Source organism: Syngnathus typhle, linkage group LG10 (genome assembly GCF_033458585.1).
Source record: "Syngnathus typhle isolate RoL2023-S1 ecotype Sweden linkage group LG10, RoL_Styp_1.0, whole genome shotgun sequence".
NCBI lineage: Eukaryota > Metazoa > Chordata > Actinopteri > Syngnathiformes > Syngnathidae > Syngnathus > Syngnathus typhle.
The window spans coordinates 6,261,278-6,274,687 of record NC_083747.1 but is presented as its reverse complement, the minus strand read 5'-3'; the positions used below and the strand labels follow the sequence as shown (position 1 = coordinate 6,274,687).

Sequence of the window (13,410 nt, the reverse complement as noted above, 5' to 3'; positions counted from 1 at the left end):
CTATATCACTATTGTATAGCAAAGATTGCTCGCATCCAAACCTAATCATCAATATGCAGCATTCCTGAAAAAAAAGGCATTTAAATTAGATGCCCCATAAGGTTTGAATAGAAAGGTAAATGCTGAATGACTGACTGCGTTAATGCTTTTATCCCTCTAGCATTTATATGCCGTTGGCACTACAAATATCTTGACTTTCTAATAATGTGTTGTGTGAACAAAGAGTCTCAGGTTTGACGTCAGTAAACAGTTGCACTTGAGCAAGGCAGCTCCCCTCTCTACTCCACTGCGGCACAAATGATGTACACTTGCCGGTGAAGTGAGTGTAGAAAACGGATGATGTCATCTTCTCTTGAGAAGCACTGACTCCTGCAGTTGGCACAGATGTGGCATGTTGCCTGCCACATGATCACACCGTTTCAGAAACTACTGACTGAAAATAGACAGAACTGATTTTTTGTTTTAGGGGCTTATAGCAAGTCACATTAATAAATACAAAAAAAAAACCATTGTGATATTTAATCACTGCTATATTCGCTTAACTCATGAAAATACCTTCTCCTCCTCTTTTTATTGTGAGACAAATTATAGTTAAATAATAATCATCTTATCACATCATATAATTGTTATTTTGTAGATTGTTTAAATATTTTAGTGTAACGATGGCACAACCACACTTAAACAAGGAAGTGCTCCATATTTGCTGATTCAGCGATAGGAGACCATCTGGCACGCACTCACAAAGCAGCTGAGGGCCATTCACTGCCTAGCATTCTCATTCACGTTGCTGCAGAACTCAGAAGTAAGATGATTTTTAATATTAATGTTTTTAAAGGGCATTGAAGATCCTTATTCTACATCTGACATGAATACGGTGTTTGACCACTGACTTAATTTTGGCGGGCTGAGTTCCTATTTGGTTCCTCTGCTTGTGGGTTGCTTTTTTTTTTTTTCATGGTGGGTGGGGCTCTTTTCTGGAGGTCCATACCTGCAAGTAATCCGAAATCAACTGGCTGTCAGACCTGCAGGCAGATGGTTTGGGCTCTCACAGTGGTATGTCTACTAACCCAATAATGTAAACTTATGCGTTTTGGAGTGTATCACTGTTTGATGTTTTGTTCTCGTCAGCAATGTCCCCACAATATTTGCTGTCCCTTCTTGCTTGCATTGAATCACTCCTGGAACCATCTTGGGTCCCCCTCTTGAACCCAGTAATCCCACCTAAAAATAAAAGTAGATCACTGGTAAAATAGCGACTCTCTGAGAGCATTCTTATCAAATATATTCAAAACATTTGATCTTTTTTTCCTAAAAGTGTAGTCAGTCTAATCAATCAAGTGAAACAAAACATTAGATCTACAACAATAACGGAATGAATAACTCCCAATTGCTTTTATACGTATATACAAATACCAATGTTATGGGACATTTTCGTATTTGAATTATGCTGATGGTATTTTGTGGATGTTTGCTACCTGTGGGTTCTCTAGGACTGTTTATTTTTAATTACAAATAAGACAACTAGCACGGCAGACGATTATTGGCATCCTCCACACGTGCTTTATCCTATCTTCCAATAACTGTATTTATTTATTTTTTTGGCATGCTGGGACATTCAATCTATTTTTTAGATGTCTGCTGTCATGTAGTATGGGACTATTTGTGCCTGAAATCAACAGGCCAATTTCCAGACGGTGACACAAGAAACGGACGTGGGAATCATTACGGACAGATTCATAAATATCAGCTGCTCTGTTTCTTTTAATGGTCAGGAGTCAGAAGTTTACGGTCCCCGAGCTAAAAGACTCAAGGATAGATCAATGTCAGTCGTCGGGGGGAATGAAAGCCAGTCTGGTGGAAAAGGGTGGGGGAACAGGAAGGAGCTTCAGGCACTGAAAAGTCATATCATAAAGTCGTCAGGGTGGGCTATGGTGGTTTCAAATCATGAATTCTTTAATGTACTAAGTCCAAATGGTCCCCTGTGCCCCGGCAGTGCCTTGCCTGGCACTCTGAAAATAATTGAGGACTTGAGCAAGAGAAAAAGGAGGGGTGACACAGAGATCAGGATGTAGACAGTGAGGGAATGAATGGATAACAAAAAGAGCGAGAGAGACCATGCTCTTTACAAAAATTACCTTAGATCTACACTTAAAATGCTCTCTTGTGACACAGGTGGTCATGGTTTGTTCAAACCTCCTGCCCCTGTATTATCTGTACTGATGATGAAGCTCCGGTGGAGGGAGAAGATGTAATCTCGTGGCATTTTCAAGGGATGGACCTCAGAGAATTACTTCTTTCATTGGAGGTCATTAATCGCTCTGTCCAATCAGCTCGCTCGTAGATCGATACCACAGACCTGTGCTGGAAAATTAAGGCATGAGAAGTGATTCTAGAGTATAAAACATGTAGTAAAGGTTTCCCATCAGCAACTTTACAGATGGTGGAGTAAATGAGTCAGAGTTCGTCCCAATCTTTGTTTTTTAGTGATGAAAAAGTCAATAGCGTATGGTCAGTGATAGAGCTCACGGGGTTTCTTCTGATATATATTTAATATTCAACTCAGAGCAGCAATTCAATTTTAATTATGTCATAAACATAATCCCAGAGTGCTTTTTTAACTCAGTTATTCAGAAGCAAGGATAGGGCCATCAACAGCGTGTGAAAATGTTAAAAAAAGTTTAAGAACTTTTCTCAATGTACAGTTGCAAGTCATATAGAGATTTCATCATCTATAATCCGTGTTGTAACCTGGAAAAATATTCTCACCTCAAGCAGCACAACATTATGTGACGGATATTGCCATGTGGGCTCAGGAATGATGTAGAATACTATAATAATGGCAAACTTTGATTGGTGTGTTTTAAAATGGCAAATACGTCTTTCCACGCCTAGTACCAATATTTTAGATCTGTTGTGATAATGTACATCTCCTGCAAGGTTACTTTCCTTATGGCACAATTGTGATTAAACAGTACAGTGGCATATTCCCACTGTGGACACGTACGTCTGAAAGTAAGGTGAAAACATGGAAGTACCTGTTTATTTGGGAACCTTACTAGTTGTCTTCTTTGATGTCTCAGTTCAATGACTATTGGACTCTCTCTCTCTCTCCTGGTTGAGTTTTCATTAGAAGTTCTCATTCAGTAGTTGAAAAGAATTTGAGCTTTTACAAAGCCCATTAAAGGTCAAATGTCACCAATTTAACTGTGCAAGACTCATAAAAGAAGTCATGCATGCCACTGATGTTCATTGCCTTTCCATTCTTTGTAATGAGCTGCATGCACACTGCTGAGTGTACAGTACTGTACGACTTTAAATGAACCAGCAGTTACTCTATTTGTCTCAGATTGGGTTTGATTACAATGTGGAGGTAGTTATTTTTATTTTTTATTGTTTTAGACTTCCAGCTGATTTTTTTAAAGGTGATCTCCTGCGAAATTAAATATATTAAGCCCAATACCAATTTCTTGAAACAACAGCAGCCCATATACACTTACCCTGTCTGTTCAGCATGAGGGGACAAATAACCCACATCAGCACGCCTCCCAACATAGCCACGAGGGGAGGAAGTGAAAGCGGGATTGGGTTATTCCAAAGATGAATGTGCTTTACAGCTTTTGGGCACAACACAAAGCCAGCGAAAGGGAACATCGGCATCATTTGATGAGGCATTCCAAATGTCTCAGGGGGACCGAATTGCCACAGGCTAAATGACAAATATATGTTGTCGGTGGTGGAGAGTGATTCTGCTGGCTGCCCTCAGGTGCTCTGTGGCTGCCAGCACTCTTCTATTTGTCCTTGAAGATGTTGGCTGAAAATGTTGTCATCTGCTCGGCTTGCCTCTTTTGTTCCTGCTTTATTGTGTGTACAGTATCTACTTCCAATTGCTTTACTCTCTGTGCAGGGCATCTTGCAATGATCTATTAAATTCACACCCATATGTAGCTTTATATGTACAGTATATGTTTTTACCTTTATTGTTTGTATTTCTATTAGATTTGTGCTGGTATTTCATGGATTTTATTTCCTCAAGCAATTACTATGGTGACAGTTTTAGTTGTGGCATAAATACAAACAGGAACTATCCACAGTAGAGTGCAACACTTCCGGAAGTGTTAACATAGCTTAGGAAAAAAATATCATCAAAAAGGCAGCTTTGTTAGGTGAAAAAGGGAAATCATGTAAAAATATATTTTCAAAAGTGTGTTCAGTGCAACATTCTACTGCCAATTACTGCTAAAAAAAAAAATTACGTCAAAGAGCCAACGTCACATGACCAAACCCAGAAAACAGATGAGCCATGTAAAACATGTCACTCCTGCTGAAATGGGGTAATGACTGCTTAGGAAACCAGTGGAAATTCGACATGTTGAAGAACAGCCCCCTGAGGGGGACAAGGGTGGCTGAGCCACTTGACTAGAGCTTTCACTTATGATAGAACTTTTATGGGTTTCCCCTTCCGCTCACAGAAAAAAAAAAAGTTACGTGAATAGTAAATTAACATGGAATTCACTATAAGGCATAGTAGTAGGGCCACATTTTGAGTTGATTTGACTCAAATGGACTCTTTGGTGTGTTTTTACAATATAAATAAATTTGTACTTTGGTGCAAAAGATTATCGTAACATATGATAGTCCTACTTCTATAAATATATCAATCCAAAAGGCCCAACACTGTTTAACTGCTAATCATTTATATCTTTTTGAGTGTGCTGAAATTATTTAACAGAATGCCTGACGGCACCACGCAAGTCCTCAAAAGCGTTTTAAATAATAAATATTCTTATGACAATTTCAGAATAACATATTACAGTTTCAATCTTATATTTTCATCACGCGTGCCTTGCTCTTACACCATGTTAGACATTGCAGTGTAAAAGACTCACACTTACAACAAGCACGGAGATGAATAATTCTATGTGGGTAGGCATTTAATTTTTTTTTTTCTACCTACAGTATATGCTTGAATTATTGATATAAGACACAAATAATTTCTTCCCTGTGCACAATGTGGATTATCTATGCTTATGCCTAAAGACAAAACAACATGGTAAAAACCTCCATCAGAGGGTGAGCGATGGAGTTTGAATATTTGCAGTCAGTTAATGACATTTCCATTCTGTGTGCTTGTCAGAAATAACAAAGCCTCACATTTACCCTCCGCATCTGCTTAAGTCTCTTTCCTCCTCCCCGTGCCCCAAGTGGCTCAGAAATCCTACTTTATAGCAGAGAGGTGTCAGAATTTTAAACAGGCCCTGTCTTTATCCCCCGCTTCCCCGAGCTCTTTCCTTTTAATTCCTCGAAGACTAGGCCGCGGTCGCCTTTTAACCCTCATCGTTTCCTCTGCTAGAATAATGTTGGCTTGGGGTTGGTGGATGAAATGGGGCAGTGGGGCTGTAGAAAGTGGAGAGGTGATGAAAAGAGAGGGGAAAGGTGAGATATGGATGTTCTGCACTCAGGGAAGATAGGGTTAAAATGCGAGGAAATACAGCGGTGGGGAAAAACTTGATTGAAAAAAATGTTAATCGACTTGCAAACACAAAAAGGAAAGGATTGAGCAGGCTGTTTTTTTATTATTTTTTAGGGATGGGAAGCAGAGTAGCTATTTATCACACTCCACTGTGAAAAGGGGATTTGGGCAGTGGAGGGTGTTTATCTCGTGTCAGACAAACTTGCTGACAAAGCGGAATCCACACACATTGATATCATGTACCTACTCCAATGGGAAGAGTTTATAATTAACTTTCTTTAAATCTTAAACCATAAGCAGAATAAGAGATTATTGGACAAAATACAATTGCTTAACATGTCTTCATTTTTATGGAAGATAGGCAGTTGCAGTATTCATGTTGACTGTTTTTTTTCCCTTTAAATGTATTCACAAGATTGGACCTTAAAATTAAACCATTCCTAAAGTTTCACATCGGGAGAAGATATTCTGCCAAGACAAACTGTGAAATGCATGAAAACTTTATCAAATATAGGACATTTATTTGCTTTTTAAATCAGACCAGGACTAAAGGGTATTAAATTGGGAGAAGTCTCAAAATGAATTGTCTTTAAATGATATTCTGCTGTATGAGTAATTGCCTGAAATTCACTCCCCTTTGAGTCAATCTCATGTGTGAAGTCAACGCTGTTAATTAGACCTATTTTCATGTTCAAGGAACCAGCTGAGCCTCCTGTTCTCTTTTTCTTCCTTTCTTGCTCACTCGCTTTCTCTCTCTGGCATTTGCACTTAATTACTGAGGGACTGCTGTCTGCCACAGCGAGGCATTGCAAAGAAATGTAATGTTATTAGCAAGCACACACAAAAAACTAAATTAATCTTAAGGAAAGTAGTAACTAGAGTATTGCATCACATATTATATTTTTCTAGGTATTGTGGTGTAGTTGCAAAAATCGGAAATTGGTTGTGGTGGTTATTTATGCTTTCAGACACTACATCGTAAAAAAGCATCCTGAACTTGATGAGCTGCAACAATGACTGTTTCTACATACAAATATTTTTTAATCAATCCGAATTCTGTAAAATATCATAGTTAATAACATCATATTTGTTAGAGAAACATTAAAAGCATTGTTTTAATTGAAATAATGTAAATAGAATGGGCTTAGTGGAAGTTGCCATTAGGCACACAGTATCACCTACTGGGTGTTGAAAATTGGATTCTCACCACAGTGGTTGGTTTCGTTTGTTGTTCAGTGCAGTGTGGATATTGAGTGTGAAGATAAAATACATGTGCACAGACACGCACACACATACTCAGGTTTTGACACTTTTGATTGCATTTGACATCACAGTCCACGGGACATGAAAATGTGGAAATTACCCATTGATTAAAGATCTCAATGAGTTCTTTATATATTGACTTGAATCGCTGTATTGATCGCTTTTATTCATTTAGTTTCCTCCAAGAGATTAAATTTCTTACTTCAGACACATGTAATTATTTCAAGAAAGAGCTGTTTGAACCCTAATGATTAATCTTTGATTATTTTTTTTATCCTAAGAAAAAGAGCCTGCAGAGATACAGTGACGCCACGGAAGTCAAACAGGCCCCTAATTTTACAAACAAACTGATCATTGGTTGTGGATACTCTCTCACCTCCTCACTGTTTTGTGTCACTGGAGTTGTCTCGAAGGGAGGAAATAACCCTGAAGATTGGCATATTATTGAAGATTACCAAGACAACACTGCTCAAATGTTTTGCTTTTTCAGTAAAAGAAAGTAGACCATCTTTGTCAACTAGAGCATTTAAAGCTGAAATTACATTTCCAAATGCTTGGAATCTTGATTTATTATTTGATCTCTTTATAGCCCTGCGGTTTATGACCTTTGCATACAATTAAACTGTGTTTTCTTCCTTTAATATGTGACCTTTTCACTCCAAAGTGTTCATTGGTGTTTTGATGCTCAAGCTACGTATATTCTAGGATAATAATGGTCACATTAAATGACTGGAAAAGAGTAAGACTGCCATAACTGTTCTTCTCATTATGCAGTTATCAGTCATGGTGTTGCTCCTCCGTTAATGCATGGATGATGGACTATGGTTGTGATGCCCTGCATGCATAAACATTGACTTCAAGCGCTTTGATTGTAGTTGAAATGAATAAACATTTGCCAGTTTGTTCCATAGACTGCAAATGCTCTAAAATGCAATAAATCTGTGTACGGGTTAGTAGTATTTTTTTTCCACTCATCGTGTTCCCTGTAGCAGCAATTCATCCATGTAAGATTTCTCTTCTCTGACGCATTACTTCCTGTTCATTCTCTTTGTTTGTTCAACAATTATCAGATCAATTTAGTAAGATGTGCATGATTATGTCTTGATTTTCCTGACTTTTGAATGGGCAGTCAAATCATTGAATGAGATTAAACAGCCAGGTACTTGTGAAGTATCTGTGTCCCAGGCATCAAATTGTAATTCTAGATTTTTTTCTTCTGTAAAAATGTCTTTTTCAGATTTAGACAATAATGATAAAGTTCACCAGTGACATGCTTTCTTCCTAAACATGTTCTTTATTTGAGGCCTCATACAATTAATTGCACAGGAACTTTTTTTCCTGCAGCATCTTTCAAACTGTAAATTTGCTAAAACTTGGCAGAAAAGTAACTCACTGTCAAACCACCAATTCTCCCTGTTAATATACTTTGTGATGTCATGTCGTGCCAAGGCTACACTTGTCAAGATGTTTTCTGTCAGGTCAAAGGTGAGACACCCTGAATAAGAATTTACAATGTTGGAACTGAAACACACAGACAACGGTAAAATATGGACGATACAGCAGTTGAGTACAATGAATTTGACTTGTTGCTTGTTTCTTTGTCATATTTTACTTTAATTGACCTTCTTCCACATGGTGTGGTGTATGGTGAAACCTTATGGGTTAATCATACATCAAATACTTTATGAAAAAAACAACAACAATTCAACCACATATCAAATCGCAAGTTCACCGTTTTCATAATATTAGCAGGATCGAAAGTACAAAATAATAATAACACACAAGAAAACAACAGCAACATACATTATGTATCAACACTGTTTATAGTAAACAGCCAGTACCAATTTGTACGGTGATTTGAAGATGCTGACGATGATGCTCAGACAGACAAGATGCGGCTTTCCTGTAACATGCATGCAACTTGGAATGTCTGTAAAAAGCATCCTTAGCAGGGTATCTTAAGGTCATCACCATCCCTCGCAGCTGACTGGAGCTATAAGTTGATAAATTCAGAGGGGCATTTGCCCTTCAACTTGCACAATTTGCTAGAAGCCATTCCTCTCTTAGACCAGCCCTAATCTAATGCCAACTGTCTGCGAAGAAAAAAAAAAAAATGGTAAAAATGTAAAATTACCATCAAATCCTTTCCTCAGCCTCCAGACTCTAATCGGAATATGTTCAGTGGTAGCATTTATTGGGTCTGGGAGAATTTCTTATGCTTTGGCCTCCAAGGAAAAATAAACGCAGGCAATTATAGATGAAGTGATTGAACATTCCAGAATTCCTTCTCAGCAAAAGTGAAGTGTCGGTCATGGTAGCCATCCGATGACCATTTTACTGTAAGTCTGTTGTTGCAATGGTGCAGTTGTGAGATGTTTTATGACATCTTATTTAGATGTAATATGAATCTTGGTGAATTATTATAATTTATTCAGCTGACATTTAATTTGAAATTTCTGTAAGAATATTTTTATATGAGGACTCCAACATAGAAGCAGATTTACCCCATTTGAGTCCAGCCGTGCCTCAATCAAACACATGCAAACACATCCAGAAAGGGAGACGCGACACAGTCACAACTAAGCGACCCATCACACACATTACAACCTAACACCCCCACAAGCGCTTCTTCTGCATGCCTCTGCCATAACTAAGTGGATTAGTCAGCTACAATCGATTTGGCACATGCTATCAAAACCTAACAACCAATCTCCTCTTCCCTGTCTGTCTCAACACCTCACACCTCCTCCCACCCCGCTCACCCCAGCCCTTGCCTCCTGGCTTTTTTAAAAAAGCAAACCCCTTTCCCCACTCCATCTGTCCCCTCAAATTCAATTCCCACTGTCTCCCCACTGCTTTTTTTTTTTTTTCAAGGCACCACCTCATCACTCATTCCCCCCATGTCTTTCTTCATCATTCCCTCTTTTGTCCCAATTCAATCGATTTCACTCCGGCAGCATTCTTCATTTATTTCCCGATTCCGTCTTCCTTCCATTTACTTTAACTCATTAAAGCCCTTTCTTCTGCCTGTTAATTTTGCCACAAAGCCTTTACATTATTCAAAATTTTGTCCCTCCCCTCATCGTCTCCGCTCATTGTCCCCGCTTCTCCTCCATTAAAAATAAACTTTCCCCGCCTTCCTTGTCCTCTGTCCTTCAGTATGACTTTCCCTCCTCTTCCTCATCCCTCCCTGCCATGGTGCCACACTATTGCTCACCATGCATCCATCGAGCCATTCTTTCTTAAACTCACCAGCCAAATCGCTCTCTAACAGATGCCGGCCTCATTCAGTCGGCCTCCCAAGTGTATGGGTGTGTGCCTGTGAGTGTCAGTTGTGTCTGCGTAATTATGCATGTGTGTGCGAAGGAGCACGTGCGGGCACGTGTGCATGTGCATGTCTCACTGGAACAGGCCTGGCCAGGGCTAATTGCCGCCTCCTACCTGGTGGTGACAGGCCTAATCAAGGATGATGAGCTCACTGTTGGTCTCTCTAACTCTATCGCTCACTTACTCTCTCTCTTTTGCTCCCTCCTCTTTTGGCAGAAAAATGGATAGACAGCCTCCAGTACCCCATTATGGGTTGTTTTTTTTTTTTTTTCTACGGGAGAATGGGAGGAGGATGATGGTGGTAGAGGAGACAAGGCTTTTCATTTTAGGTCTATTCTCTGAAGGGGAGCAAAAATCTGTCTGAGTGCTCAGCGGGTTTTGGTACACAGGTTGCTGTACAATAGGACTCACTTTCTATCACATAGTAGGGTCATTAAAATTGACTGGATGAATGAATAAATGAATAAAAATATTGTTTCAAGGTAGTTTGGGATAAAGGTGGCAAGACAGACAGAGAGTGGTTGTACGCTGAATATACTTGTGTGTTTGTGTGCTTATGTATCCAAAAACTGCCTCTCGTACCCCAGGACTGCATAACCGCAACACCCTTGCATGCAAGTAATGGTGTGTATGTTTGCCTGCTAAGTACAGGTGCTTGGATAGTGGTTCTTTGCATTAAATTAGGATGGTGTAGGTTGATTGTGTGATGAATTGGGGCTGCTTTTCGTCTTCAGGACCCGGATAATTGATGGAACAATGAATCATGGTTTTTACGCCAGACATACTTGTCGTCGACAACTCGATTATGTTAAGGGCTGTTGTCAATTGTGAGTGAAGTAATTATTTGTTTTAAGCCCACTCTCAACAGAAGTGGCCATCGAAACCACCAACATTATATGATCCAAGTAATAAGCCCTTGGTGTCAAACAAGCCACTAATATAGCAGTTTATAGTGAATTGTCATTTCACACAACCTGATAGTGTCTAATGCCTGCAAAGCAGACATTTCTTCATATCCACAATGTTTGCTGGTTACGATTTTTGCTGTATACCTGGCATTTGCGTTCGATTCTGTCAAATACTGTAGCAACACAATTAAAATCGCCAACGCTCGTTATTGGATAGTGTGTTCATTAATGTCTACAGTGATTAAATTAACAAGGCCTACATTGTTGTTCAATAATGAGCCCATTAGCAGCGAGAACCACAGCACTGGAGGGCCAAGCAAATCAGACCAACAATTAGTCATCAGTGTTAAGGCAGTGAGATTGGGGCCACGGCGCAATGGCATTTTATGACAAGAGCGGTCAACTCATTTCCATTACAATCAATTAGTTATTTTGCTAATTTGATTCAAGAAAAAAAATAGAATTACCAATTGACAATGACCATAGTGAGTATTTGTTTGAATTTCCACTGCAGTAAATAAAAAAGTACATTATCCATTAATTCTTTAGAAGCATGTCATGTTTTTTTATTGACAGCCTAAATTGGTGAATCGCCGTTTAAAATGATGTGGTCACAGAAATGTAACATAACATACCAGTAGAACATACAAATGCAAGTGTTGCATGTCTGTTTCATCATTCTGCCCTTTCCTAGTCTTGATTGATGACAAGGACGTGTTTTGTTTGTTTGTTCTTTTGTGTGTTTTTGTGTATTTGTTTGTTTTGTTCTTCTTGTCAATAGAGACTCAATTTGATATTCTGTGAGCACATTCACAAATATGTGATTTAAATTTAAAGATAATTCCATTAAGCGTCATCATTTTGAGGAGAGTAGTATAAATAATAAGTACCAGTCAAACTAATAATATTTGTTTGGCTTACAATAATGCTGAATCATACTCTATGATAAAATGTTTATGTATTGCATCAGCATTAGTAGATTACAGAGATTTTAATTTGTGAATAATGTTACCATATGTTACCTTGCAGGATTTCATAACCAAGGTTGTTCTGAATATCATTTTCTCAGTCCAGCAAGTAGAATGTGTGGCCTCTTAAAATGACCAGAACAACATGACTAACATTGTTTCTTTGTCTTTGTATCAAAAAGTACCTCAGATATAAACTGTCGTGAAAGTTTAGATTTTCTATCTCTCTGGTATCATTTCAGTTACTGATCACAATGGACACATCACTGCAGCATCAGAAGAGATACCCAATGAAAAGAAATCTGCACGATACTCTCATTTTGATAACATCAGACTGGCACTATAAGGTAAGACAGCATGATTTTGTTACCTCTTAACATCTAAGTGTGTAATTTGCTTAGCAGCCTAAGGGAGGCAGGCAAGGCCTGTTGTAAGAATGGATACAGTAAAACAATCATGACATCATCTACAAGGACAGTACCACCTTGATTTTGTCAACTTCCTTCTAAATTTAAAATCCCAATAGTGCCAGTTATGACAGGTTATTTTAATTCTTGTTGGGCTATAGGTTGATTAGCAATAATATAGTTAATGTGATTTTAACAGTGTCGAGCCACATAATCCAATATTTAGCCTATATAAACATAGCCTTTAAACTTTTTCACATAGAAACAAGTCATTCAAAGCTGGTCTTTTTTGCACTCGCTCCTCAGTAAATATTTAACAACCATTTTAAGAAAGTACTTCATTTTACCAACATGATTTTACTGTTTAATGTAATGAGATTCATGAATTAAAGTCACAAAATTAAAGCCTAGGATTAAGCGACCTGTATTGACAACCCCTTCTGTGGTTGATCTTGTCTGTGAGCGCATGTGGTAGTAACAAAGAATTTTTTCTTCTGTCTGTGTCTCCCGGCATTAAATCTGTTGGTGGTTCAGAGCAGACTCATGCTGGGTCCCTTCAAGCGCTCATGCTGTTGTTCACCATTTGTGTGTCCTCTCACTCTTCTATTTTGCTTTCCATTCCCATTTTTACTCGTCTCTCTCGCAGTTTTTCTATCGGTATCCATCACATTCTGTTTCAACACAATCTCTTTCGTTTGGATGCTCATGAATTTATGGATTTCTTCATGAGGAGAGGTTCTCTTTCAAATAAACAAAATTTATTTTGTAATCTGCTGTGTGGAATATGGGTGAGAACGCAAAGCATCAGATTACAGTTTTTTTTTTCCTCGTTCCAAACTACACAGCCGTGTTCCTCTCCAATAAGAGCTTTTGATAAAAAAATATATATATATTTATAAGTATATTAGCTAAATGCCTTTTAGTTTGAAGGTCAAAGTATTGGCATCTCTGCCTCTTTCTAATATTTTGAAAAAATATGTGTGGATAAAAAAAATGCCTTTGGCATTGCGTTGCTACCTTCAGCTCGTCTGATCACTGCCAGCCTCAAAAGATTCCGATTTGTCACA

General features: G+C 38.4%; 1 long non-coding RNA gene across 2 annotated transcripts in view; it reads left to right on the top strand.

Annotated features, from left to right (window-relative positions):
- The first annotated feature begins 718 nt into the window (after positions 1-718).
- LOC133161315 (uncharacterized) overlaps positions 719-13,410 on the top strand; it is a 63,609-nt gene continuing 50,917 nt past the window's right edge. Inside the window, exons 1-2 of one of the 2 annotated variants that reach the window (XR_009716062.1) lie at positions 719-802; positions 12,179-12,283. This is a non-coding gene — a long non-coding RNA (uncharacterized LOC133161315). Of the gene's footprint in view, positions 803-958; positions 1,054-12,178; positions 12,284-13,410 lie in introns of those variants that run through there. The other variant, XR_009716063.1, reaches the window with a different exon arrangement.